This window comes from Cervus elaphus, chromosome 31 (genome assembly GCF_910594005.1).
Source record: "Cervus elaphus chromosome 31, mCerEla1.1, whole genome shotgun sequence".
Classification (NCBI taxonomy): domain Eukaryota; kingdom Metazoa; phylum Chordata; class Mammalia; order Artiodactyla; family Cervidae; genus Cervus; species Cervus elaphus.
In genome coordinates, this window is record NC_057845.1 from 43,010,487 (window position 1) to 43,036,673 (window position 26,187).

General features: G+C 40.1%; 1 protein-coding gene across 4 annotated transcripts in view; it reads left to right on the plus strand.

Moving 5' to 3' along the window:
- Positions 1–26,187, plus strand: part of COL8A1 (collagen type VIII alpha 1 chain) — a 156,820-nt gene that overhangs the window by 100,786 nt on the left and 29,847 nt on the right. The window lies entirely within an intron of this gene.

A 26,187-nucleotide genomic window follows, 5' to 3' on the forward strand; every position in this document is an offset into this window, starting at 1 on the left:
AAAAAATAGCTCAAATTACTGAAAAGTAACATCTATTTGGCATTTATTATGTAGTCTTGGGCACTATATTAAGAGTTAAGCCAAGATTATCTCATTTAGAGATTTGAAAATTAGCAACAACGAGCAGAAACGTAGTTCTTAAGTATTACTGCCTCTTACTTCCATGCTGTTTGAAGTCACAATGTGAGCTATGGAGACAATATTAGAATATAAGGTAGTGTTGAGTAATAAGATCAAAAATCAGTGTTCAAAGAGGGTACAAGGTAGTAGAACATGTTTTTGAAAAATAGTTGTTATCGTTTAGTCACTAAGTTGCGTCCAGCTCTTGGAGACCCCATGGACTGTAGCCCTCCAGGCTCCTCTGTCCATGGGATTTCCCAGGCAAGAACACTGGAGTGGGTTGCCATGCCCTTCTCCAGGGGATCTTCCCAACCCAGGGATCGAACCACATTCCCTGCTTTGCACCAGGAAGCCTTCTGAAACATACATACTTATAAACAAGATTATAGGAAGGAGGAATTACTCTTCACTTTCTAAAGCTTTCTTTATGGTACAATAGAAATCTTTGCAACAATGTTCTCCAAGGTATTAAAATTTACCTATTATTTACAAAGCAAAAGTCCCATTTAAACAAAATATAACTATATGAGTTTCAGAGATTTGTTTTCCTCTATGCATTATAACCACTTGGAGGATTCAACCTTAAATGTTTTCTGGAAAAATAAGAAATGAATATAAATAAACTAAAAGAGGGTTTAAATCAAAATGGCATTGATAATCACAAAACAGTGAAAACTAAAGAGCTTTATAACTTTTTATACAATAAAAATAAAATGCTACCTTTGAAGGTTGACAATAAAAATTGTATATATAAAAATTGTAATATGTATGCTAATTACATATTAATAGTTTTCATTATTACATATTAATACATATTGATTATTTTAATATTATTTTAATATTAACATTATTAATAAAATATTAAATTATTTTAATATTAATATTAAAATACACAGAATATTTTAATTTACATATTTTATGTATTTTTAATACATAAAATAAATAAAATAATGTTTAAAATACATATTAATAATATTATTATTAATAATAAAATTATTGGGTTATTTTAATATTAATATTTAAAATACATATTAATTAATACATATTAATAGTTTTCATATTAAAGATTTCAAATTGTTACCAATTTCTTAATATTCATGCTTACTTGAAATGAAATAAAAAGAAAAATAGTAACACTAGCCAACTCTGGGTAGCAAAATTTTAGATATTTCTGTCCTTATTTATAGTTTTTTTATAATAATTCTTGAATAAACATGTACTGCTTTTATAATAAGTGAATAGAAAAGTTGTAATCAACTCCAGAAATGACTGCAAATAAGAAAGACAAAATTATCTTGCTGAGAGGCTGGTGTAAAACGCAAATTTTGTTCTCAACCATAACATTTTAAAATAATTATATATTTTATATGTTCTTCTTTTGAGGCATTGTTGCCCTTCCTTTGATTCAAAATAAAACATCCTGTGAACTATTATTCAGTTTCTCTAGATAGGGTAAAACCTAGGTTGGAGTTTCTAGATTTTCTTAAGAAAGCAGTTTCCCCTCAGCCATGTACTTGAGTATAAAGATCAGGGTTGTAATATGTGTGCTTAAAGCTCAAAGTTGTTACTATAGCAACGAGAAGAGCAGAGCATCGTGTGACGTGCACCTCTCCTATAAAACAAACTGCCTATCGGTCATTTCTAATGGTGTCTACAAGCTGGCCTTCGTCTTAGACCTTGAGATGTGTAAGACGTCATGTGAGAATATGTTATATAATCATATCTCTGAGCAGGATAGTAATCGTAGGGATCCTAAAAAATAGTGGAATACAGAGCTGTTTTAGGCTTCCATTTCAAGTATTCATAGAGAAATAGTTGGTCAGCTAACTTCTTTGATAACAACAACACTAAAATTTAACTACAAAGAAACCTCAGAAATGAGTTCCTTATGCCATTTAATCATTAAATCGTAAATCCACAGACCATTAGAGCTGAAAGGGGCTTTATAGATTATCTCATCCAATACCAACATTCTACAGATGAGAAAACTAAGGACCGTAAAATTTATTTTCTCAGGAAAAAATGAAATCACTGAAAAATATCCCAAAGTATCTAGGAATTTCTGGAAGCTTACCTAAGAAAGGGGAGAAGGAAATGACAACCCACTCCAGTATTCTTGCCTGGAGAATCCCAGTAACAGAGGAGCCTGGTGGGCTGCCGTCACTGGGGTCACACAGAGTCGGACACGACTGAAGCGACTTAGCAGCAGCAGCAGCACCTAAGAAAGGCTAGGTATTTCAAATGCTACCAGAACTTGATAGTTTAGTTGTGCATACTCCTGTGCAAGAAAGAAGATATACTAATGTTGACTAATATTTATATCATATGTTAAAAGCATATTTCCAGTGAATCCCTATAAAGTAAAAACCAAAAGCATAATAAAGCCAATGATTTCAGACCAGATCACTCACTCCTTACTCAGCTTCCTTTCTTCAGTGAGTTAAATAATTGAAAGGAACTTTCTTTGCCACTTTTCAGACACAAATTGTTTGTTATCATGAGAAATTGGCTACTCCCACAGTTGCTGGTAGACCAAAAAATAATGGAACATTCATTCCTAGAGTTTAAAAAGAATGTCAAAATCCTCCTGATTTTTATGCACTTATGAAAGCATGCTTATAATAAAATTGTATGTATTAAAAACATATTCCTCATCCCTCTCCTAAAAAAATACATACTACACATTACGGAGATTCTTCTGGAACAAGTAAATATTAAGGCTCTTTTTTCTAAATTTGTCTAAGAAACTGAGATAGTAACACTTGATTGTAAGGAAAATAGAACAGTGCATGCAATCCATAAAATGGGAATAAGAGTAGATTCTCACAGAACTGTTTAAGGATTAAATCAATAATAAATGTAAAATGCTTAGTACAATGTGTGGACCATAGTTAACATTTGCTAAGTGTCAGATAGTCGTCACAGTAGTGAGATTACTTAAAACACACTAACTCCTCCACACATATCTTTCCCCTCTAGCAAACCAAACTCCTGAGATCCCCTCTTTGTTCCATGGCCCCTTGTCCTCACACATGCTGACCCCTCTTTCCACATGTTCCTTCCCTACTTCCCCTGGCGGAAGTTTCAGCTCTGAAACCTCCTCCTCTTACTTGTCTTGCCTCATCCCTCTGCCTGACTTAGCTGCTTTCACTCATTTCCCGAGGTGCCCTGTAACATGCCTCTTCTGGCGACTGAATCCAGAGAAGGCGATGGCACCCCACTCCAGTCCTCTTGCCTGGAAAATCCCATGGACCGAGGGGCCTGGTGGGCTGCAGTCCGTGGGGTCGCGGAGAGTTGGACACGATTGAGCGACTTCCCTTTCCCTTTTCACTTTCATGCATTGGAGGAGGAAATGGCAGCCCACTCCAGTGTTCTTGCCTGGAGAATCCCAGGGACGGGGGAGCCTGGTGGGCTGCCGTCTATGGGGTCGCACAGAGTCGGACACAACCGAAGCGACTTAGTAGCAGCAGCAGCGATTGAATCGTGCCTTTTTTTTTTTTAAGTTTCATTTCTCGCCTCTAACACACACACGTACACACCGAACTGGAAATGCATCACACTCAATGCATTGCATACACATTTTTGTATCCCTATAGAAACATCTATTTATATGTGTTTTTTTTTTTTTCTTCATAAGTAGTTATGAGGCTAGAATGTATATCTTGTGACCTCAGTTTTGAAGGGGAAAGAGGGTGAAGCGTGTCGTGGGAAACGTTGGGGACACGGCTCCACAGCCCTGGCCCTGCCACAAGACTAACCCTGTGGTCTTCAAGAGTCATTTAACTCTCTGGGCTCACTCTTCTTAGTAGAATGAATGAATTGGGCAAAATGATCTCTGAAGACCCACTCAATGCCAACTTTTAAGTGATGCTAAACACTGGTTCATCTCAGTGGTTCTCAAACTTTAGCAGAGATCAGAATCATCCAGTGGGCTTGTGAAAATACCGATTCCTGGTCAGCGGGTCTGAGAGGGAGCCCCAGAATTTGCATATCTAGCAAGTTCCCAGGTGATGCTGAGGCTGCTATGGGGGTGGGGGGGGGGGCGCGCCCACACTTCCAGAACCAGTGATTAATCTTCTTAACACAGGGTATCCTGACACTGTCCTGTTGCCACCTGGCCAAGAGCAAGGAAACCCAGGCTTCTGGGGAGCTGCCATCAGGAAGGTTGGGTGCCTGTGGGTGCATTCCAAGAGTGGCCGCGGAAGGCAGACTTTGCTGACCGGAACAGTTCTGTTAAAGGCCCAACTTGTGGGGAAGGGGCAGCCGGAGATCACAATGCTGCCCTGCACAGAAAACAAATTCCGGGGTTTGATCCGTCTGTTAAAACCGACTGCTTCTCAAGTCATAGTGGGTCACAGTCGCCATCTAGTGACGATTTTGAGTTACTGCATCTAGAGACTACAGAATGAAGGGATGCTTTCATTGGGAAACTATTTTTTACAGAAGTGTTTAAGATGAGAACTTCCGAAAACAAACTCTAATGTACGCTGGTCTTGTTTACACTTTTACCTCGGCGCTGTAGAAATAAACAGGCCCATATCACTTACGATATGCTAGCACTGTTCTAACACAGTATCTGTGTTCAGTTATTCACAGCAACCCAATAATAAAGACACAACTATTACACCCACTTTATAGACAGGAACTATAGCTACAAATATGCGAAGAAATTAAGCTTTCCTGAGGCTGCCCAGCCAGTAGAGTGGTAGAGCTGGGATTGAACCTAGACAGCTGCTGGAGAGATCCTGCTCTAGCCAGTCTTTCTTGTATCAGCCATTTAAAGGCACAGGTAATGGAAACAGCTAATACCTGTACAGTAGCCCCATCTTTATCATGGTTTTGTTTTCTGCAGTTTGTTACAGTCAACCACCATCTGAAAACATCAAATGGAAAATTCCAGAGATAAACAATTCATAAGTTTTAAACTGCATGCCATTCTGAGCAGCATGATGAAATCTTGTGCCCTCTTGCCCCAACCCACCCAAGACAGTATTAATCTTATCCCTTTGCCCCATTAGTTAGTCATTTAGGAGCCGGTTCAGTTATCAGATCAGCCGGGGTGGTATCTCAGTGCTGTGTTCAAGTCACACTTATTTTACCCAATAATGACCTCAGAGCCCCAGAGCAGTTATGCTGGTAATTAGGACATGCCTAAGCCTCACGGGCCACAGTCCATGGGGTCACAAAGAGTCAGACACCACTGAGCAACTCAGCACAGCACAAGAGGAGCTATAAAGTGTTTCTTCTAAATGATAAAGGGGAAGCTCTTGGCTTCATAAAGAAAAAAGAAAACATGCTGAGGCTGCTAAGATCTACAGTAAAAACAAATCTTCTATCTATGAAATTGTGAAGAAGAAAAAAGAAATCCATGCAAGTTTTGCAGTCCACACTATAAACTGTAAAAATTATGGCCCCAGTGTGTGATAAGTACGCAATTAAGACGGAAAAGACATGAACTTTCTACAATTAGATATTTTGAGAGAGAGACCACATTTACATAACTTTCATTATACCATATTGTTATAATTGTCCTATTTTGTTATTAGTTCCTATTGGTAATCTCTTCCTGTGATTAATTTATAAATCAAACTTTATCATAGGTATGTAGGTATAGGAAAAAACATAGTCCATAGGGCTTGGTACTATCCAAGTTTTCAGGCATCCAGTGGGGTCTTGAACCGTATCCCCCACAGATAAGGGGGTACTGCTATGAACAGGTACCAGGTCCCAGATATGGGTTTGAAATTTTTATAAAATATATATTGAAGCAATTAATTTTTTTCAATTCTTCCAAATGAAATCAGCTTATGTGTAATAACTAAAGAAATGTTTCTACCTACAAAAGATACCACAATGCAAAAACAGGAGAACCAACTTGGAATCAACTTCGAACTTGCTCTGCAACTTTGGTCAGGATGCTTAACCTCTCTGGGCCCTGCTTCCTTCATCTATGAAGTAGAAAAAGTTAAAATGTAATTTACATGGCTGGAAGTTCTTTAAAGCTAGATTACATTTTTGAGTCACTACTCAACTTATCCAGTGAATGTGGTCATGAGAGCAAATAGGGAGACAGTGGGTTTTTTCCAGACTAGTTTTTTCTCAAATTGTCCTGCACAGAGGAAAGGCCAACAGGACTGCAGGCTGGATCTCCTGGTCGATTATGCAGAAGTACTAGAGGTAATAATGACACTCGCGGTGAATGCAGAGAATTAAGGAGCTCAATAATGGAGGTCTGTGTTTCATTCTTCTTCCTGGGTGCTGGCCTCAGCCTATATACCTGAACTCGACACCCTTGTGTGTCCCTGCCTTCCAAGAGTCCTCACGAAAGCACTTTTGCTTTAAAAAGCTGACTCTTTGCTGGTGGATTGAGGTCTAACCGCCACCTCCCCTCCACTCCAGACTTCTTTTATCAGAGATTTCCTTGGATTTAAAACCCTGGTTGCTGCTAATCCTTTTAACTCCCTATCTAAGACTTCTCAGTTACCAAACCATGTCTAACCTCAATAACTACAAGATCGTTATCAAACCAAAATATTGACCCTAGTGGTACAGAGATACACATGTTGGCTATTGCTTGGTGCTGAGTTCTGACCGGAGAGAGAAATGAATATTTCCAGCACCTGATATAGGATCTTTTGGACAGAACACATGAATGTAATTATGTATTACAATGTACATACTTTTCCTTCAAAGAGCTCAAGTTTCTATAAGGTTACTTTTAAAATAAAGATACTCAAAATAAGGTAAGGTAATGGTGCCTAAGTAATAGTGACTCAGGGTAAGTCTTTATGGAGAGATCCTAAAACTGGCTGATGTCAAAAATCTTTCCTCAGTATCTAAAACAGTCAAACTCACAGAAACAGGAATGGAATGGTAATTGCCAGGGGCCGAGGGGAGCAAAACTGGAGAGTTGCTGTTCAATGGGCACAAAAGTTCAGTTATGTGAGATGAGTAAGTTTTAGAGATCTGCTGGGGAACACTGTATTGATGGTTATTGACGCTATGTGTGCGCGCTTAGCCACTCAGTCGTGTCCGACTCTTTCCAACACCATGGACTGTGCCTGTCAGGCTCCTCTGTCCATGGAATTTTCCAGGCAAGAGTACTGGAGTAGGTTGCCATTTCCTACTCCATAATGATGCTATATTATATCTTTAAGAATTTAAGAGATTAGATCTTGTGTTATCTGTTCCTACCATGAAAGAAAGAAAGAAAGGGGGGAGAAAAGAAGAAAGGAACGAAAGATTGTTGCTGCCCATGTAAGGCAGACTTTAAAATCTAATTACTTTGAGGTACTGTTTTTTAGGGAAATAGGACTAGTTTTCAACATTATTCTTTGTGATCCATGCAATGTCATATAACCATAGCTTTCTTCAAAACTTATATTTAAAACACTATGCATTTATCAAAATAAGTATTAAATTTTAAAAGAACTACAGGGGCTCTCATAATTTCTGATGCAAAATAAATACATAAACCAAAAGAACATCTCCTAAACTTTGAGCTTGAGCAATCAGGATTAAGTGGTAATATCATTTTCCAAAATAGGGAAGCCTAGGGTAAAATTAGTTTTCTGAAACTTATAAACCTCTACTTGTATTAGTTAATTCAATTTCAGAAACAATTTTTTTAAGTGAAAGGAATTTTTAATTCCAGAGGTTCTGGGATATGTCACCACCTTTTCAAGGTTGAGCCACGTTTGGCAACAGTGATATTCCACTGCCACATGGACTCCACTCTGAGAGAGAATCCTAAGTCAGGCAATCAGCCTGATCCAGTGTGATGTTGCTAGATATTCTTTTATAAAATAGTTTCAAAGACCCATGACTAGAGAATTACAAAATCATGCCTTCCGTTTAGGACATGTTTATAAATATGCATAATGGAAGCTTAGCTCTCCACTCTTTCAAGAAGTACAAGGTAAAAGTCCATGGTTCAGTTCAAAGGAATGTTAAATATCAGCCTGAGATTTATACTCTTGGGAAAGAATGTTACAGTGGAAAAAAAAAAGGGAAGAAATGTGCTTGGTTTGTGAGCCAGTGGCTCTTTTGTGAGAACCAGAGTCTTGAACTTCCAGGCAGCCGGGTCAAACTGAGCATGGCCACAAAGGTCTGGGGACAGTGCCGTGACATCATGATTGCTAAGAGCGAGGAAATGCTTTGAGGGTGTAGCCAAAATCACCTTAAATCTGCGTAAAGCCCAAACTAAGTAAACAGTATTTTTCAAATCGATACTGGAATTATTTGATTTGCATGCGAAGTAAACCAAAGGAACCCCAAATTCCAAGGAAATACGGTTTCTTTGTCGGGTCCCCTCTTTTTCAGAGAATGCCTCCTTTACCACACTGTGGCATGTCTGATGGATACTATTAAAATTAGCTATAAATTGTTTCTAGATAAAGACATGAAATTCTAACAGCATATAAAGCAAGGACCTTTCTGTCTTCTCTATTGCTGTGTCCCCAGAAATTAGAGTGGTTCTTGGCATACAGCTAGTACTCAGCACATTTTTGTTGAATGAATGAACAAAAACTGGAATAAATTGCTAAGTCAATGGAAAATACAAGAAGTAAAAAGGAATCTTCTCTTCCTAATTATTTTTATGTAAAAAGCCATATTGTCAGCTGAAATCTAACAAAAATTACAAGAGAAAATTTTCTTTCTGGGGAGCATCTCTTATTTAATGTACTTTTTTTCTCAGCTGCCATCCTTGGGTTCTCATGGCCCCACATATTTACAATATACATTGGCATTGACAGAGCATAATAGATCTTTATCTTGAGTTTCACCGGTTTTTATGTAGTCTACATACTTCACCCCATCTTTATCATCTTTGACAAGTGAGCATCACCAAACTGAAGAGTTAAACAAAAAATTGAATAATTGACAGGCTGGCAACCACAAGTGTTCATTTCTTTTGACCACCCACTCAATTCTAAGATTCTAATTTGCCTTAAATTTACATCAGTTCACTCTTCTTTAAATTTTTTTTTTTTTTTTACATCAGTCCATTCACCCTAACCAGCTCTACCTCAAGCTCAAGGGGAGCCTTTTTTCAATTGCTGTCATTCTATCTGGCCACAGGAATTGTGTAGCAATGGATTGAAGCTAGTAGAGAGAGGAAAATATGAAACAAAAAAAGGAAGTATCCTTTTAGGAAAGTTGATGAGGAAACAGAAGCCTCAAACATCTAAGGTATGGACCTGTCTGGAATCTGGTCTGGATTTTAGAGGCCGTTATCACTCAGCCTCAACTGGATCCACCGGCATCTATTCTTGTATCCAATGTTCTTTGAGATCCTTAACTCAAAGACCTTTTAGAAATGTGTATAAGTCATTCTAAAGTGAGAAAGTGAAAAGGATACATTCTAGTAGAAAGTCAAGGGAAGAGAATGTAAATCTTTCCCATCCCATTTTTGGTGACATTACATTGTAAAAATAGATTTGGGGAGGAGCCTAGGGGAGGAATTTCAGTTAAGCTACTACTTACAAGTAGAATTTCTTCCAGGCTACAGGAGTCTTTGGCAAATGTTGGTTGGCACATTCTTCCTAAAAGGTAAAAGCCTTTTTCTCCCCCTTTGGCAGGTTTTAAATGATACTTAAGAGTGTCAGGCAAACCTTCCAAACCATGACCAAAAGCAGGTTAATCCAAAATACACAGCATCCTCAGCCAGCTCAAGATCAACAAAACAAAACTAGGCCTGGGGATTAGGGGATGTTAATTGTGAAATATAATCCCATGATACTTATGGCTCCAGAGACTGAATACAGCTACTCTTGAGCACAAGAAGTACTCCTTCCACTGGGGCCATTGCTTATATTTGATGCTCTCAGTTCAGTTCAGTCATTCAGTCATGTCCGACTCTTTGCAACCCCATGAACTGCAGCACACCAGGCCTCCCTGTCCATCACCAACTCCTAGAGTCCACCTAAACCCATGTCCATTGAGTCGGTGATGCCATCCAACCATCTCATCCTCCTTGTCCCCTTCTCCTCCTGCCTTCAGTCTTTCTCAGCATCAGGGTCTTTTCAAATGAGTCAGCTCTTTGCATCAGGAGGCCAAAGTATTGGAGCTTCAGCTTCAGCATCAGTCCCTCCAATGAACACCCAGGACTGAGCTTCTTTTGGATGGACTGGTTGGATCTCCTTGCAGTCCAAGGCACTCTCAAGAGTCTTCTCCACACCACAGTTCAAAAGCATCAATTCTTTGGCACTCAGCTTTCTTTATAGTACAACTCTCACATCTATACATAACCACTAGAAAAACCATAGCCTTGACTAGATGGACCTTTGTTGGCAAAGTAATGTCTCTGCTTTTTAATATGCTCTCTAGGTTGGTCATAACTTTCCTTCCAAGGAGTAAGCATCTTTTAATTTCATGGCTGCAGTCACCATCTGCAGTCATTTTGGAACCCAAAAAAATAAAGTCAGCCACTGTTTCCCCATCTATTTGCCATGAAGTGATGGGACTGGATGCCATGATCTTAGTTTTCTGAATGTTGAGCTTTAAGCCAACTTTTTCACTCTCCTCTTTCACTTTCATCAAGAGGCTATTTAGTTCTTCTTTACTTTCGGCCATAAGGGTGGTGTCATCTGCATATCTGAGGTTATTGATATTTCTCCCGGCTATCTTGATTGCAGCTTGTGCTTCATCCAGCCCAGCGTTTCTCATGATGTACTCTGCATATGAGTTAAATAAGCAGGGTGACAGTATACAGCCTTGATATACTCCTTTTCCTGTTTGGAAGCAGTCTGTTGTTCCATGTCCAGTTCTAACTGTTGCTTCCTGACCTGCATACAGGTTTCTCAAGAGGCAGGTCAGGTGGTCTGATATTCCCATCTCTTTCAGAATTTTCCACAGTTTATTGTGATCCACATAGTCAAAGGCTTTGGCATAGTCAATAAAGCAGAAATAGATGTTTTCCTGGAACTCTTGCTTTTTCGATGATCCAGTGGATGTTGGCAATTTGATGTCTGGTTCTTCTGCCTTTTCTAAAACCAGCTTGAACATCTGGAAGTTCACAGTTCACGTATTGTTGAAGCCTGGCTTGGAGAATTTTGGAGCATCACTTTACTAGCATGTGAGTGTACCATATTGAAAAGAACCAATTAGCTACAATCTGTGCAATAAGATTGTGGTTCTCAGACTTTTGTGGGCCTACGCATCAACTGGAGTAAGCCTGTAGAAAATCCAGTGTTTGGTCCTCACCCTGAGTCTGTCTAGTTAGACTCCTCCATAGGGGAGGAGAGCAGGAATAAGGGAGACCAATGAGAGAGATGCAGTGCTTCTACCAGCATTGATTAGGAATCACTGCGTTGGGGTGTGGAGCCAGTTCCATGAGCTCAGAATTCTCTCCAGCTGTAGCTCCCTGCACCTAACACTGGCTGGAACCTGCTAGATACTTGATGACTATTGAGTGAATTAAAGACAGTGAGCATTTATGGATACCAGGCACTGTTGTAAGCACTCTGCACATATTAAGCCATTTAACACTCACAGTAAAGGTCTATCATTAGCCTTGACACTTTCTGGGCACTACGCTCATACTCTGTCCAAAGTCACGTGACATGTTCCTTTGTTGCATTCAATTGCCACCTCCTCGGGAAAACCCTCCCTGACGGCCTTCTAAAGTAGCACCAGAAAAAAACAAACAAACAAACAAAAAATAACAAAGTAGCATCAGTCTTATACCCACCCCATCACAAGATCCTGTTCCTCTTCTTCACAGCATTTGCCTCTGTCTAAAATACCTGGTTTGGTTTTTGGTTGTTTTAATTTTTTTTCTTTTTTTCTTTTTTAAGTGACTTCCTTCAGTAAAATATTGGGTTGGCAAAAAAGTTTGTTCAGGTTTTTCTGTACCATCTTACAGAAAAATCCAAACGAACTTTTTAGCCAAAACAATATATGCTCCATGAGGACAGAAATCTTGCAGGTTTTATTTGTCACTGTATCTTTAATGCATGACTCACAGTAGATATCAAGGAAACATTTAAATGAATACATGTTAAAAATACACAGCAAATGTTAAATAAAGGAGTTGTGTTTGCTGTGTAATTTCTTCATTCTCTCAGAGATTCCAAAACCATGGTAAGTGTAAAAAGCTAAAAAAGAAAAGAAAAGAAAAACCTCTAACCCAAAAATGTCCTGAAGATGGTTTCCTGATCTACCCTGTCCCAAGTCAGAGATTGGACATGAGAAAAAGGGAGAACCAGTAAGGGTGTAAATGAAAAGTCTGGAAGATTTTTTAACCCTAGGGTGTCAATATTTTGTTTGAAATGAATTCTTAGGACATCAGACACACCTGTGTTCAAATGTAAGTAAAAAACACATTCCAAGATTAAATGTACATGATTTTTAGATTAACCAATGTTTTTATTAGCCACACAATGACTCTGCTTTACTAGTTTAAAAAGTTGTATCTACGTGACACTTGAAGAGCTAGTTAAATGAATGAAACTCAAGTCAATTGTTTCAATACTAAAAAGAATGGGTAGACCGGCTCACTCAAAATGGTGAATGTGTCAGCATCATTGACCATTTTACCCTGTGCCAACAAAATTAAAATTAGGAGCTGACTGTAGACTTTAGAGAGAGAAAGAAACTCATTTAAAATGGATTTCTCAAATAGTATGGCTCAACACCATGGTCTTTGAAAAAGGCCAGTTGCTAGTGATGTCATATCACTGCTAAACAAACCCCGGCAAGACTCTGATCACGGATGATCAAATCAACCTCCGTCTCTTCATTTATGGTAACAGGTCTCAGGCAAATAAGAGCTAGAGCTGAGGCACTGCTGCTGAATGAAGCCTTTTGTTCCGAGTCATTTTTTACCACTTCCACCGAAATGCCAAATGGTAAATTTTTTCAGGCATGTTGTTGGATAGAATATACTCAAAATCAAATAGAAACATTTAAAAAAAGTTTTCATTGTTTTATTTTGAGAGTATTTTTCACTGTGATCATGCCAGGAGTTAGCCAGGCCTGGGCTGGCTTCATTAGTCATCTCAGAGAATGTGGATAGATCATGGGAAAATCATCCGTCTTTGAGAAATTGCTGTTCCCCCATCATATTCACTTCAGTCAGTCTTTGAGGCTTAGTATGAAACTTCGAACTTGGAAGTACCGAAGTAAATGAGGGAAGGGCCAGAGGAGGGCGTACAACCAATAGTGAGGTCCATTTTCACTGCAGGAAGGAAAAGATCCTTTGCAAATACCTTCACCTATGAAGAATTTTGCTGCCACCCACCCCACCCCAGCTTTCTAGGGGGCTCAGAATCTGCCTGCCAATGCAGGAAATGCAGGTTTGATCCTTGGATTGGGAAGATCCCCTGGAGAAGTAAATGGCAACCCACTCCAGTATTCTTGCCGGGAAGAACAGAGGAGCCTGGTAGCATACACCCACCTCTGCCCCACCCCCATTGAGAAAGAATCAGAATTTTTAAAACAAGAGAGGAACTTGTTTTCATTGAAAAGTTTTTCAAGTGCAATCAATCAAGAGCAAAGATAATTTCTATATTCATGACCCAGGCCTTCAAAACAGTCTGGGTTAACTCAAAGCCAGGTTTAGCACGTTTTGTTTCCATTTTGTGAGCAAAACATGATTTGGATTACAAATTTCTCTGAGGCTCACGCATGGAGCTGAAAGACTCTGTCATTTCCTTATCAGAAGCAACAGGAGAAATTCCAAATATGAAGAATCGCAGAGATTTATTGCCTCAATTCCTGGTCTGACACTTGGCTCAGAACAAAGAGTGCGCGGCCAAAGAGAAGTCCTTTCCTGAGGTATGAAAGGAACTGGCTGCTTGTGAAGTCCAGACTTGGGAGTGACAGAAATGGGGGTTTGGGCTTGTACACAGCCAGCTAAACCTAGTCTGTTTGAAGTCGGATCAGTTGATTTCTTGAACATTTCAAATAAGCAAAATTCTGCAGGAAATGGGAGCCAGATGCATTTTTTAACTCAGGAGTTCCTTGGAAGACGGGTAGAAAATAACCACACAACATCCTCTGGTTCCATTCTGGCCCTTCTCCTAGACCTGCTGTCCTGAACCATACCTCTGACAATGTATGCAGAGAAAATGATGGAATAAACTGCGGGAAGGGTACAGGTAGAAGTGTTTTTTAAATTATAATTTGAGTTTCTTACATCATAATTTAAAATTTATTTACATAATAGTTGTATTTAAATACAAAAAGAAATAGTATGTGTCTGATAAACCTGTAGGCCAGTTTTAAAATACTACATTATTTGGAAGAGGCTCCAAAACACTTTAGGAAGCATCTATGGTAAACTAGGCACTGAGTTGGCAATTTTCCCAATGATCCTCTGAGGCGCATTGTCATTATTCCGGTGATAGCCCCAGGAAACAGAGGCTTCTTGAGACTTGGTGATTTGCCAGAGGCCGTGATGATTATAAATGGAGAAACAGTCCCCTGTTGGTCCTCAGGACTGAGATCCAAACAGAAAGCATCTGAGATCTATGTTTCTTCTACCTGACTTTTGCTAGTCCTCACATGTGTCCCAGGAATAAATGTTGAAGATGGGACAGGAGTGGTAGGCAGCTGTGTGCATGCCAGAAATGCCACCACGCCAAGTAGGCTCAGGCGACTTCCCCCCAGAAACTTTGAGGGGAGAAGGAAGAGGCACTCTCCTTTCTCTAAAAAGCTTTGGCTTCAGACATTTACAGAAAGCATAAGAAACATGAAAACAGACTCACTCGGCCATGCCTAGCCACTAGCTTGCTAACACCTTGTTCTTTGTTCTTGTTGACTTTCACAGAAGATGAAATATTTCTTGCCTCTTAACTTCACATATGCTGCCCAGAAGCCCCCAGGTTTCCTGGAATTTTTATTAAGAATTCCAGATATTCCAGCAATAATTCTCAGACACCAAACTTTGACTGACAAAGGGCAGATACAGACCCGGTTGGGTGCAATCAAAGTCTGGGGATTTTCCCTCTGCTTTCTTCTGCTTTTTCTTCCAATGAAACTGTCCCATTAGTGGTTTTGATTTATTAATTATGATCATATTTTCCTTTTCAGAAATCTTATTTGCAAGATTGAAAAGAAAAGACTAAAAATGGTAGTGGATAGCCATTCCTGGTTATTTTGTTCGTTCTCCTCGGCTTTTGCTTTTGAACAGCCTGCTCTATTTCTTGGGCCTTCCTGTGTCAGCAAAGAAAATCATGGACATTTTATCATGGAATGTGTGTGTGTGCTTGCAAGAGGTGGCTTTCACTGGGGATTTTTTTTTCTGCTTTTCCAAGTGTTCTGATTCACTTTTCAAGAACATTTCTAAAGTAAAGCTTCTCACTTTTGATCCTGACTTTTCCTTCAGTTTTTTAAAGTCAGTGTTATTGGAGCATAGTTGCTTTCCAACGTTGTGTTGGCTTCTACTGCATAGCAAAAAGAATCTTCCATACATATGCATATATCCCCTCCCCTGTGGGTTTCCCTCCCCATAGGTCACCAGAGTGCATTAAGTAGAGTTGGCTGTGCTATATAGCATGTTCCCCTTTGTCTATTTTATACGTGGGATCAATAGTGTATATGTGTCTCTCCCAGTCTCCCAATTCCTCCCACTTCTTTCCCCTTGGTATCCATACATCTGTTTACTATATCTGTGTCTCTCTTTCTGCTTTGCAAATTAGGTCATCTGTACCATTTTTCTAGATTCTGCATGTATGCATTACTATACAATATTTGTTTTTCTCTTTCTGGCTTGCTTCACTCTGTATGAAACTCTCGATCCATCCAGATCTCTCCAAATGACCCAATTTTGTTCCTTTTTATGTTTGACTAATATTCCACTGTATATACGTGCCACATCTTTATCTGTTCCTCTGTTAATGGATATTTAGGTTGCTTCCATGTCTTGGCTATTTTAAATAGCGCTAGTGCAGAATTTTTTTTTATGTGTATCCATGTTAATTAGGCCCACTCCTAACATGTTTATTATAAATGGAGGCTCTCATGTACTACATTTAAGTATTTAAAAGTTATGGATAAGACTGACAGAACGTCAAAAGCTTTATGTTCTATCCTCTTTCTTGACAAGTGTACATTCGTGGCAACCTGAAAGTCCATGTTCACATTTGGAGTTCTCAGCCTCCTTGAGGCGCTGCCCAAGGACACAGAGGCACGGGGAGGTCAGCCCAGCCCTGGCTCATTTGTTCTCACCTCCAGCCTGGCCACAAACCACAAGAGATTTCACAGCCAGTCACGTGAACACCCCACCTACACAGTCAACTCCATCCACAGCCCCCAACAAGCAGCTGCTCCCTGGCCCCTCATTGGACCCAGAGGGACAATCTACCTCAGGAGCCTGAGCCCTGAGATAAACTCTTCAGAGTCACTAGAAGGAGCTCAGGATCATCTGGGTAGAGAACTCTAGGGTCTGGTGTAGAAGGGAGTGGGCTCTGGACAGCGCAATCTCTGGGTTCGTTACCCCCACAGCAGACGGAGGCGGCACAGCTTCAGGGAGGTCAAGGCAGAGGTCTCTCTTGGCCTGATGGAAGCAGCGCTTGGACTTAATGTTCCCGTTGCTGTAATGGCTAAGTGAGGGTTAACCTTATACTGGACACTTTTTAATCCATAGCTTCCAAGTCACAGTGAAAGGTTTCTCAGAAGAATATTTAGAACTAAAGGCTCCAGATCCATGGTTTTTCATAAGGCAAGGCTTCTACACCTCAATATCACTGAGGATTATGCAATTTGCTCTTTGAATTGCAAGCCCAGTCATCTGATTTCCTGTTCTAGTTTTTGTGGTCCAAAGCCAATGAAGAAATAGAATCTGTTAAATATTCGAAAGGAGACGTCATTAGCGATGGATTATAATCTAACGTAGAAATAACTTTAATTAAGAGGAAGGAGAATAAGCACACATGTCATTGTCATAAATTTCCTTAGAGGATGAAGCAAACAAGAGCCAGAGAAATGTACTCTGGGAGATGGGCGGGAGGAGAGACAGGGTCCCTTGGGTTTACATTCGTTTCAAGTGAGGTACACTTTGATTCTCCTGCCTGCCTAATGCCCTGAATTCACTCCTGTCTCTGTCAGTAATGATAGCAACAAAACAGCTTATGTAACACTTATTCTGTGCCAGACATCATTCTAAACACTGCATCTACATTTACCCAGTTAGTCTACCCAAAAGCCTTATGAGGTAGCTAGTATTATTATCTTCATTTTATATAGGAGGAAAGTGAGACATAAAAAGATTTGGGGGGGGGGGGGGCGGAAATTAAGCCTCACCCAAGGTCACACAGGTAATAAGAGTCAGAGTGGGGATTTGAACACTGTCTGTGCATCACTAGAGTCTGCACTAGCAATACCTTCTACTGCTTCTTGGGATGTCCCACCACCCAGGGACTTGCCAACTCAGCCATTTCTCACCCTCCGCTTCCCCTTTCTGCTTTCTGTGGGAAGAGGAAAGTGTCCCGTGGCCATCACCATGAAGTGCAATATGGACCCAAGGACTTGGTTTTAAGCCCACTACAGTTTGTGTATTGAGCTTACCTGGTGGCTCAGTGGTAAAGACTCTGCCTACCAAAGCAGGAGACACAGGTTCCATCCCTGGGCTGGGAAGATCCCCTAGAGAAGGAAATGGCAACCCATTCCAGTATTCTTGCCTGGGAAATCTCATGGACAGAGAAGCCTGGTGGGCTAAAGCCCATGGAGTTGCAAAAGAGTCAGACTCGACTTAGCCACTAAACAGCAACAATGGTTTTTTAATGATACTAAAATTGTTAGTCACTTTTAAAACAAACTGTTGATTAGTGCATCATTTAAGAAAAAAAAGTCAAGGAAACCATAACAGTCCCCAAATTCTCTCAACAGCTAATGAAAGTTTTTCTTAGAACTTTGTGTATTAAAATTTTACTTATTCTAATCTTTAAGGGTCACAAAAGATTCGGGGCTGGGTCTCATTTTTCGTTATTTTCAGTTCTTACTAGATAGAGTACCTTACATACAAGAGGTGTTCAGAAGTTTTTAAATGAATAAGTTTTGCTATATTCTTCAATAATCCTGGGTTTAAATCTGTCTGTTCAATGAGTATAAAAAACAGAATAATATTTGCATAAAGACTCCAAATGCAACTGTTGTGGGTGGACATCAATATGGAAAGTTTATGTATGCTCCAGAGTCTATTCTATATTCAAAATTCCTATTCAAAGAAGTGATATGCTATAGCAGTTAAGTGCCTAGACCCTGGAGGCAGCCTCATCGAGTTCAAATTCTAATCTAGCTACTTGCTGACTTTGAGACTTTTGGCATGTTATTCAAACCCTTTATGCCCAGTTTTGTATAGGTAAATAGGAATGTTTATGATAATAGCTTCCATTCTCGGGGGGGGGGGGGGCAGATTTCTGAGAATTAAATAAATTAATCAACACAAAGTGGTTAAATGAATTAATTAATATAAAATATTTTCAGTGTGTGTTAGTCAATCAGTCGTGTCCAACTCTTTACAACCCCATAGACTATAGCCCGCCAGCCTCCTCTGTCCATGGAATTCTCTGGGCAAGAATACTAGAGTGGGTTGCCAATCTCTTCTCTGGGGGATCTTCCTGACCCAGGGATAGAGCCCAGGTCTCCTGCATTGCAGGCAGCTTCTTTACCCTCTGAGCCACAAGGGAAGCCCCAGATAGTAAGTTCTCCATGAATGTCAGCTGCCATGCCAAACTGTTCCATAATTTAAAAACAAATACAGTTTCTTTCAGCACATAAAATAATTATATTTTTAGGGATTGATAAAGTAGTTAACCATATTTTTTCTTAATGGTTAAGGGAACAGTTGTTGATAATAACAGTTAACAAAGCACAACCAGGAATAATAGAATATAATACCTGCTGCATTAGCCACTGAGCATAGGCAATATATTAAGTTCTGTCATGAAAATATGGTTCTCAGAGGCAAGGTCTTGGCCATCACAGAGTCAGCTGACTCACTCTCCCCCTCTCTCCTCGGAGCAGGCTTCACCCTTCTAAGAATTTAGGGAGCAGACACATCAGTCTTAGCTGTAGTCCGCCACAATTGCTTAGAGTCCCACAGGAAACACCAGGGGAATAAGCTGCGCAGTTCCCAGACCAACACTGCATCCATTCAGCAAAGTGTCTCTGGTGGGACAGATAGTTCAGTGGGAATCCTCAAGCACTTATTTTTTTCTGTTGTTTATTCAGTGAAGCCAGAGGAAATTACAGCAGGACTACATATCCAACATGTTCCAAAGCACACACACCAGTTTTAATATTTTTTGGAGCCCAAATTCCTTTCTTCAAGATCTTAACCTTTGCTGTATGAACCCTGCCCAGACTCCTCCCCAGGCCGTTCTTCACAGTGAAGCTTGGAACACTCACGGTACTGCTTCTAGTTACTGTCTACCTCGTTGGCACATGAGTTTCTCATTGTAATATCATTAGCATAAGGCAGGAGTTCCTTCTGGCAAGGTAACCAGAGTCAAGTTCAGTTGGTCCTTTAACTCCTTTTGGTTGTGTTCGTGTTTTTGGCTTCCAGGCCAAGAATGTTAACATTTCACAGCTTTCTCCTGCTCTGTAAATTTCTCCACTTGTAAATAAGCCAAGTCTCATTGGCTTATTACAGTTTTTCCTTAATTTTCCTTTAGTTCTTCTAGATATCCTCAATATCCTCAATCCAACACAACAGACTTCTCTTCTGATGCCTACTCAACAGTATCAAAATTGCATTTTTGTTTCAGGAAAGTGTTTCAAACATCATTCAGGGCAAGCAAATATAAATATCAGATGCTTGCTCAACAAACCCAGGATAGCTTATATCTTTTAAGGATGGTTTTGTTTATGGATGTGCCTAAGATACTAGAATCAGCTGGTTAAAGATATGTTAATATCCTATTGTATCCTGGAACTATGGTAATAGAAAAAATGCAAAGCTATATACATCCTTATCATAATAGCTACCCTCTCTTGAGTTTCTGCTACTTTCCAGGTCCCTATTAGACACTTGTTATCTAATATAATCCCCCAAAGAATTACTTCCATTTTCCAGGCTAAGGAGTGGAGGTTCCTAAAGTTATACAGATGGTAAGAGCCAGGATCCCAATCCAGGCGGTGCAGACTCTCCAGCCCACAGCCTTCTCCCTGGAAGGCCCCTCTCAGCACATGGCCCCCAGCAACTGCGGCACATCTGACAGGAAAGAACTGAAACTCAAACAGCTCCACCAACCCATGCATTCAAGGCTGGGATGAAAATTATCTCTAGAATTAACCAGGAAATGAAAACTCAACTTTTATATTCCTGGTTCATTATATCATCTTTCAATGGTGCTTCACTTGCCCCTAGTGTTTTCTTTGAGAAAAAAGATAATAAATCTTGAGGCAAAATATGGGGCTACTAAAATTAATATTCACTATAATAATTGGATTTGACTTTAGGAAACCAGTGCTCCTAATAGTTAAAGATGATGTCTTCCTGGGGAGGGAGACTTATGATATCACATTGCACATTTGTGTAAAGCATTAATTTCTTTAACTCCTTCAAACGGGTACTAAGCTCAACGATAAATGTGCTACCCCTACAACTTCAAAAAGATGGTGCCTCCTCCGAGCCTAAAATGAGCCATGATCCATCTTTTCCCTGTGGGTTTCATCCCACAGCTCAGAACTGACACCGTTTACAATGCAACCCCATTCCCTTTGGAAATTTCTTTCTCTAGCGATTTGAGATCTTACCTATTTTGCAGTTTATTAATCCTGGAGCTCCTCAGACACAAGGTTTTCATTTAATATTTAACTTTGGCATGGAGACATTTTTAAGTTTCTCCAGCCCAAAACTTGGAAAAAAGCTAAGTAAAAGTAGCCAGGAGAACTCTACAACAATATTTTTTAAACCTTCATATGTCCAGATTTAAAAATAAATACATTTATCTTTTCTTCAGAAACAGCAATAACTCTGAGCTGACATGATTTTTAATAATGTTCTTGCTAACAGCTGGTGTACCCAACATGTTTGGGGGGAGAAAAAAAAAGGGAAAAGGAAAAAAAGAAGGAAAAGGAAAAAAAAAAAAGAAGAGAAGAAACCTCAAATACCTCCCATTTACCCGTGATGACCTGGCTCCGTACTTGAGAGGATTAGGAGCACTTCTTTCATAAAGTTGCATTTCATTAGGATGAACATTTTACTCTAACCCAAATACATTGCAGACCATCATCACCATTTAAGTTGATTATCAAAAAGCAGATCAATGTATAATGCACCCTGCTACTGGGTCTGGGAATCACAATGTGCAAACTATAGAAGTCCAATTACTACAAAAGACAAAGCAGAAGTCAAAACAAAGGAGCTGCAAGTAAGATAATATTAATGATAATAAGACACGTATCTCAGAATCAGCGTGAGGAACCAACACTAAAATAATTTCAAATTCCAGGATCTATGAAAGGAACAATGCCCCCATTCTCCTTTTAATTATGATATAAGGAGATTGTCATCATTTGTCAAATACAACGGAAGCTCATCTACACATAACTAAAATTTGATTGAAATTGGCAGATTACCAATCTCATCTTAAATGAGATGAACTATTAAGTATTTCAGGTAGTTGAAATTTTTCCTTTTCTCAAACTGAAAAAGTCGTTGGTGACATTAAGGTTAATTAATAGCAGAGTTGCAAGAGCAAAGTAGAAATTCGTTTTAGTCAAAAAGTTACTACATTCCTGGATATGAGGAACCCCACAAACCCAACCTCTAGAGAGCTCATCAGCTCCAAAAGAGACTCTTTCTTTTTACCCCAGTTGTCCCCACCATTAAGCACCAAACCATCTGTTCTGATTCTAAATGACTCACTAAAATGACCACATGAGACTCACAGCTTGTCACCGGCTGATGGCAGGTTGAGACTTTCAAGTGGCTTGGGCAGTTGCACACGAAGGGCTGACATTTATGAATCACTAACTCCAGGCACTGTGTATGGGAAAACTTCATTTACTCTTTACAACCCCCAAGGGTAATATGCAACACCAGTTAGCACCGTTTTTATAGGTAAAGAGTGTGAGGTACAAGGAAGTAAGTAACTTCCCCAGGGTTACCCAGACCGTGAAGAGCAGAAGGGGTAATTAACCCTAAGCATCTGGTTTAGATCCCTTACAAGTGACCACCCTGTCACGCTTGTCTCACACTTAGCATCCTCCAGTCAGCCTGCCAGTCAGACTTCCTAGTAAATTCCCTTCCAAATACCTGTTACAAAATGTCAGGTGGACGCAGCTCGGCAGGCTCCCCAGACCACCGCCCTTCCGTCCCCACTGTCCAGAGTCTCTCAGCCCACCCAGTTCTGCTCCCTGACCTGTCACCCTCCCAGAAATTCCCCTGCCCACCTTCACAACTGTACCTCCTCATGCGATAATGACTTCTATTAGAGAATGGGTAATAGTCCATCTTCTCAAAATTATTAGGACAAATGTGTAAATGATTTACTAGGATAACTCTATCTGAGACCACCTGCGTTTCAGAAGAAAGGAAGAAGTCACTCAATCATGTCCGACTCTTAACCCAAATGGATCATATAGGAGGGGACTTCTTTGCTATTTTGTTGTTGCTTTTTTTTTTTTCTTTCTTTTTTCTTTTCTTTTGGTGCCTATGGTACAAAGAGCACACTCATTGGAGTCAGAAAGAATATGCAATCCTGGTTCTGCCCCTATCAGCTATGTAAAGTTGGGTGAGTAACTTATTCTGAATCTCTGGCTCCCCACCTATTTTAAAGATCAAAAGCAATAACTCTTCACAGTAGTATTGCCACAACTAAGTAACATAAGGTATGTGTAGCACCTAACATACTGCCTTGCACTTGGTAGGCATTCAATAAATGTCAGTCCTTCTCCTGTCCTCCCAGCACAACACAGGTCCATAGGGCTAGTCCCTGATGTAGGCTGCCATCCCTTCACCAGGGAAGCTGGCTCGACAAGGCTCCTCCGTTAAGGCAGTCATCCTGCTATCTGCCTCCTCGGCAGCCTGCACTCCACTCAGACACTCGCCAGAGAAGGAGAAGGAGTCAGCAAAGACTTTGGAAAGCCAGTGAGACTGCACCTTCTCTAGAGACCAGCGTTCATGATGTTGGATCATATGTCAGCATGGCATAGCCTGGCTTTTAAAGCAGTTCATCAAAATCACCTACAAACTCATCCGTTCACTCAACAACATGAATGAGCTCTCTGCTACGTGCCACGCGTTGTACGAAGCCCTGGAGAAAGCAGAAACAAAAGCAGCCAATGTACTGCCACGTGCTACCAGGTAGCAGAGGTGATAAAAAACAGCAAAATGCTTCCCCCAGAAGTGCACACACACACACTCACAAGACAGAAACAAACCCGGAACACAAGAATTACCATCCGTGGTATCACCCATGCAGTTAGTCATTCTCCAGATTTTTATTGCGCATGAACTACATGCCAACAGCAGAGTGAGTGAGACAGACCAGGTTTCTTCCTTCACAAAGCTTATAGACACAGCAAGAGGAATAGACCGTATAATAAACGAGCAAGATAATTTCAGCTACTGAGAAATGTTATGAATGAAGCAGTGATAGAGAATGACCATATTTGAACATTCCTCTGCCAGAGCAGTCAGGGAAAGCTCTTCTGGAGAATGGCATTTAGCTGAGACTTGCATGACATGAAAAGGAGACATGTGCGGAGCTGCTCAGGCAAAAACAACAGATGGTACAAAGTCCCAAGCAGGAGCAAATGGGTAAGTTAAATGAGCAGAGGAACTCCGCTAATCAACAGGGAGAGGTAAAATGAGGGACAGGCGGGAACCAGATGAGATCAAGATCTGAAAACAGTGAAGGGAGTTTGGATTTTATGCAAAGAACAGTAGGAAGACATTGGAGGGATTTCAGCCGAAGAGTACTGTGCTCTGACTTACATTTGTTTCAGTGATGATATTTATAGAATCACACTCTAATAAGATGGTTGTTGTTATTGTTCTTTAGTCGCCAGGTTATGTCCGACTCTTTTGCAACTCCATGGACTGTAAGCCTACCAGGCTCCTCTGTCCATGAGATTTTCACAGGCAACCATATTGGAGTGAGCTGCCATTTCCTTCTCCAGGGGATCTTCCTGACCCAGGGATCAAACCCTCGTCTCCTGCATTGGCAGGCAGATTCTTTACCACTAAGCCACCCAGAAAGCCTAATAAGGTTAAATAGACTCAAAAAATAATAATAATAATTCTTTTATCACATTATACATACAATGACCATCAGTTTTTAAATAATTATAATACTGTCCACTATTATAACTAGAAGTATAGTTTCAGCATCACTAGATTAAATGCTATGATTCAGTAATCTGGGAACATTCAGTAGCTCAGGGGTCAGTAATGATCATCGTGACCCAAATGGTGAAAAAAAAAAAAGTACCCTTTAATAAGTTCTAAACAAACAGATGCCAGGCAAAGTAAACACTATGTGAAACGAATACTCCTTCAGGTTTGTGTGCATTCTACAAAACAGCAGGTTTGAGCTGTAACCTTTCTAGCTCATCAAGCTGGTTTGTGATTAATATTAATCCTGCCCAGCTGAAAGTAAGCCAGGGCCTCTTCTGTGGTTTCCATTCATGAATCCCAGCATGCTAACTGTGAGGGTACTGATGGACCCAAAGTGTGGCATCAAGCTGGTGCTCAAAGAATCTTAGCTTGCCTGCCCTCTGGGGATGAGGTGCCCCCTATGCTGTGATCCCAGAGGCATCGAGAGGCCACCTTCCCCTCCAAGATCCTCCTAGTGATCCTTGCACTCCTAGACTTCCTCATCACAAACTCCTCCTTGAGGTGATGAGCACTCTATCAAAAGACAAACATCCTATCCTGGAGAAGTAACCCATGACACCATGGTCAGTCATGAATACCTTCCAACACTGTTTTCTTAAATTACCTGACTGTGGCTAGCAGAGTCCATATGCAGTTTTTTAAGTCGGGGGAGAAGTTTGGGCAGTCAAAAATATGGTTTTAAAAGGAGTAAATTGAACTTTGTAATAACCTCTATGGAAAAAGAATCTGAAAAAGAATAGATATATGTATGTGTGGTTAGTTGCTCAGTCGTGTCTGACTCCTTGTGACCCCATGGGCTCTACATAGCCCGCCAGGCTGCTCTGTCCATGAGGATTCTCCAGGCAAGAATACTGGAGTGGGTTGCCTTGCCCTCCTCCAGGGGATCTTCCCAACCCAGGGATCAAACCCAGGGTCTTCTGCGTTGCAGGCAGATTGTTTAGCATCTGAGCCACCAGGGAAGCCCAGATATATGTATATGTATAACTAAATCACTTTGCTATAGACCTGAAACTAACACAGCATTGTAAATCAATCATACCCCAATATAAAATAAAAATTCTATAGAAGCATATTGATAAATAAACCAGGGCACAACCAGACAATGGAATATTATCCAGCAGTAAAAAGAAATGTGCTATCATCCTTATTTACAAAAGCCAAGACACAAAAGATGAGACACACGTACACACAAAGCCACTTTGGACCCTCATTCCCATTTCTGCAAAATATATACAGTAGCACCGGCCTCCCAGAGTTGGTAGGATTGTATTAAATGAGATAACTTATGTAAAGTACCTCGCACAGTGTTTGGAACTTGGTAAACATTTATTCAAGGCTTTTTACTCTGAATATTATTAATAATAGAGTTAGCAGTGCCTAAAACCTTCTCAGCCGTTACAAAATGTGTTCAATGAATTAATAACGAGACTTCAATTAACCGCTGGTATTGCCAGTGTCGGGGCAAAGGATAATGTCTGGTTTCCATTTCACAGTGACGATTCCAGATGTTAAGGTGTGGTAGCCAGGAGTGAGTCAAACCCTCTTAACAGGATTCTGCTGAACTTTAATATAATGTTTCTGCCCTGATTGTTGCCTCTACCTATGTTTCATGAATCTCACAGGATACAAAGTAAATTAAAATTCAGTCTATTACAATTTCTAGTTGCAAAAGATTTTTACTGTGAGGATCTTTATTTTAAAATATCTTTATAGTAAGAGCTCTTGCAAGGAAAAGTCTCTTGTAAACTGTAATACGTAATTACATTTTTTGTGTT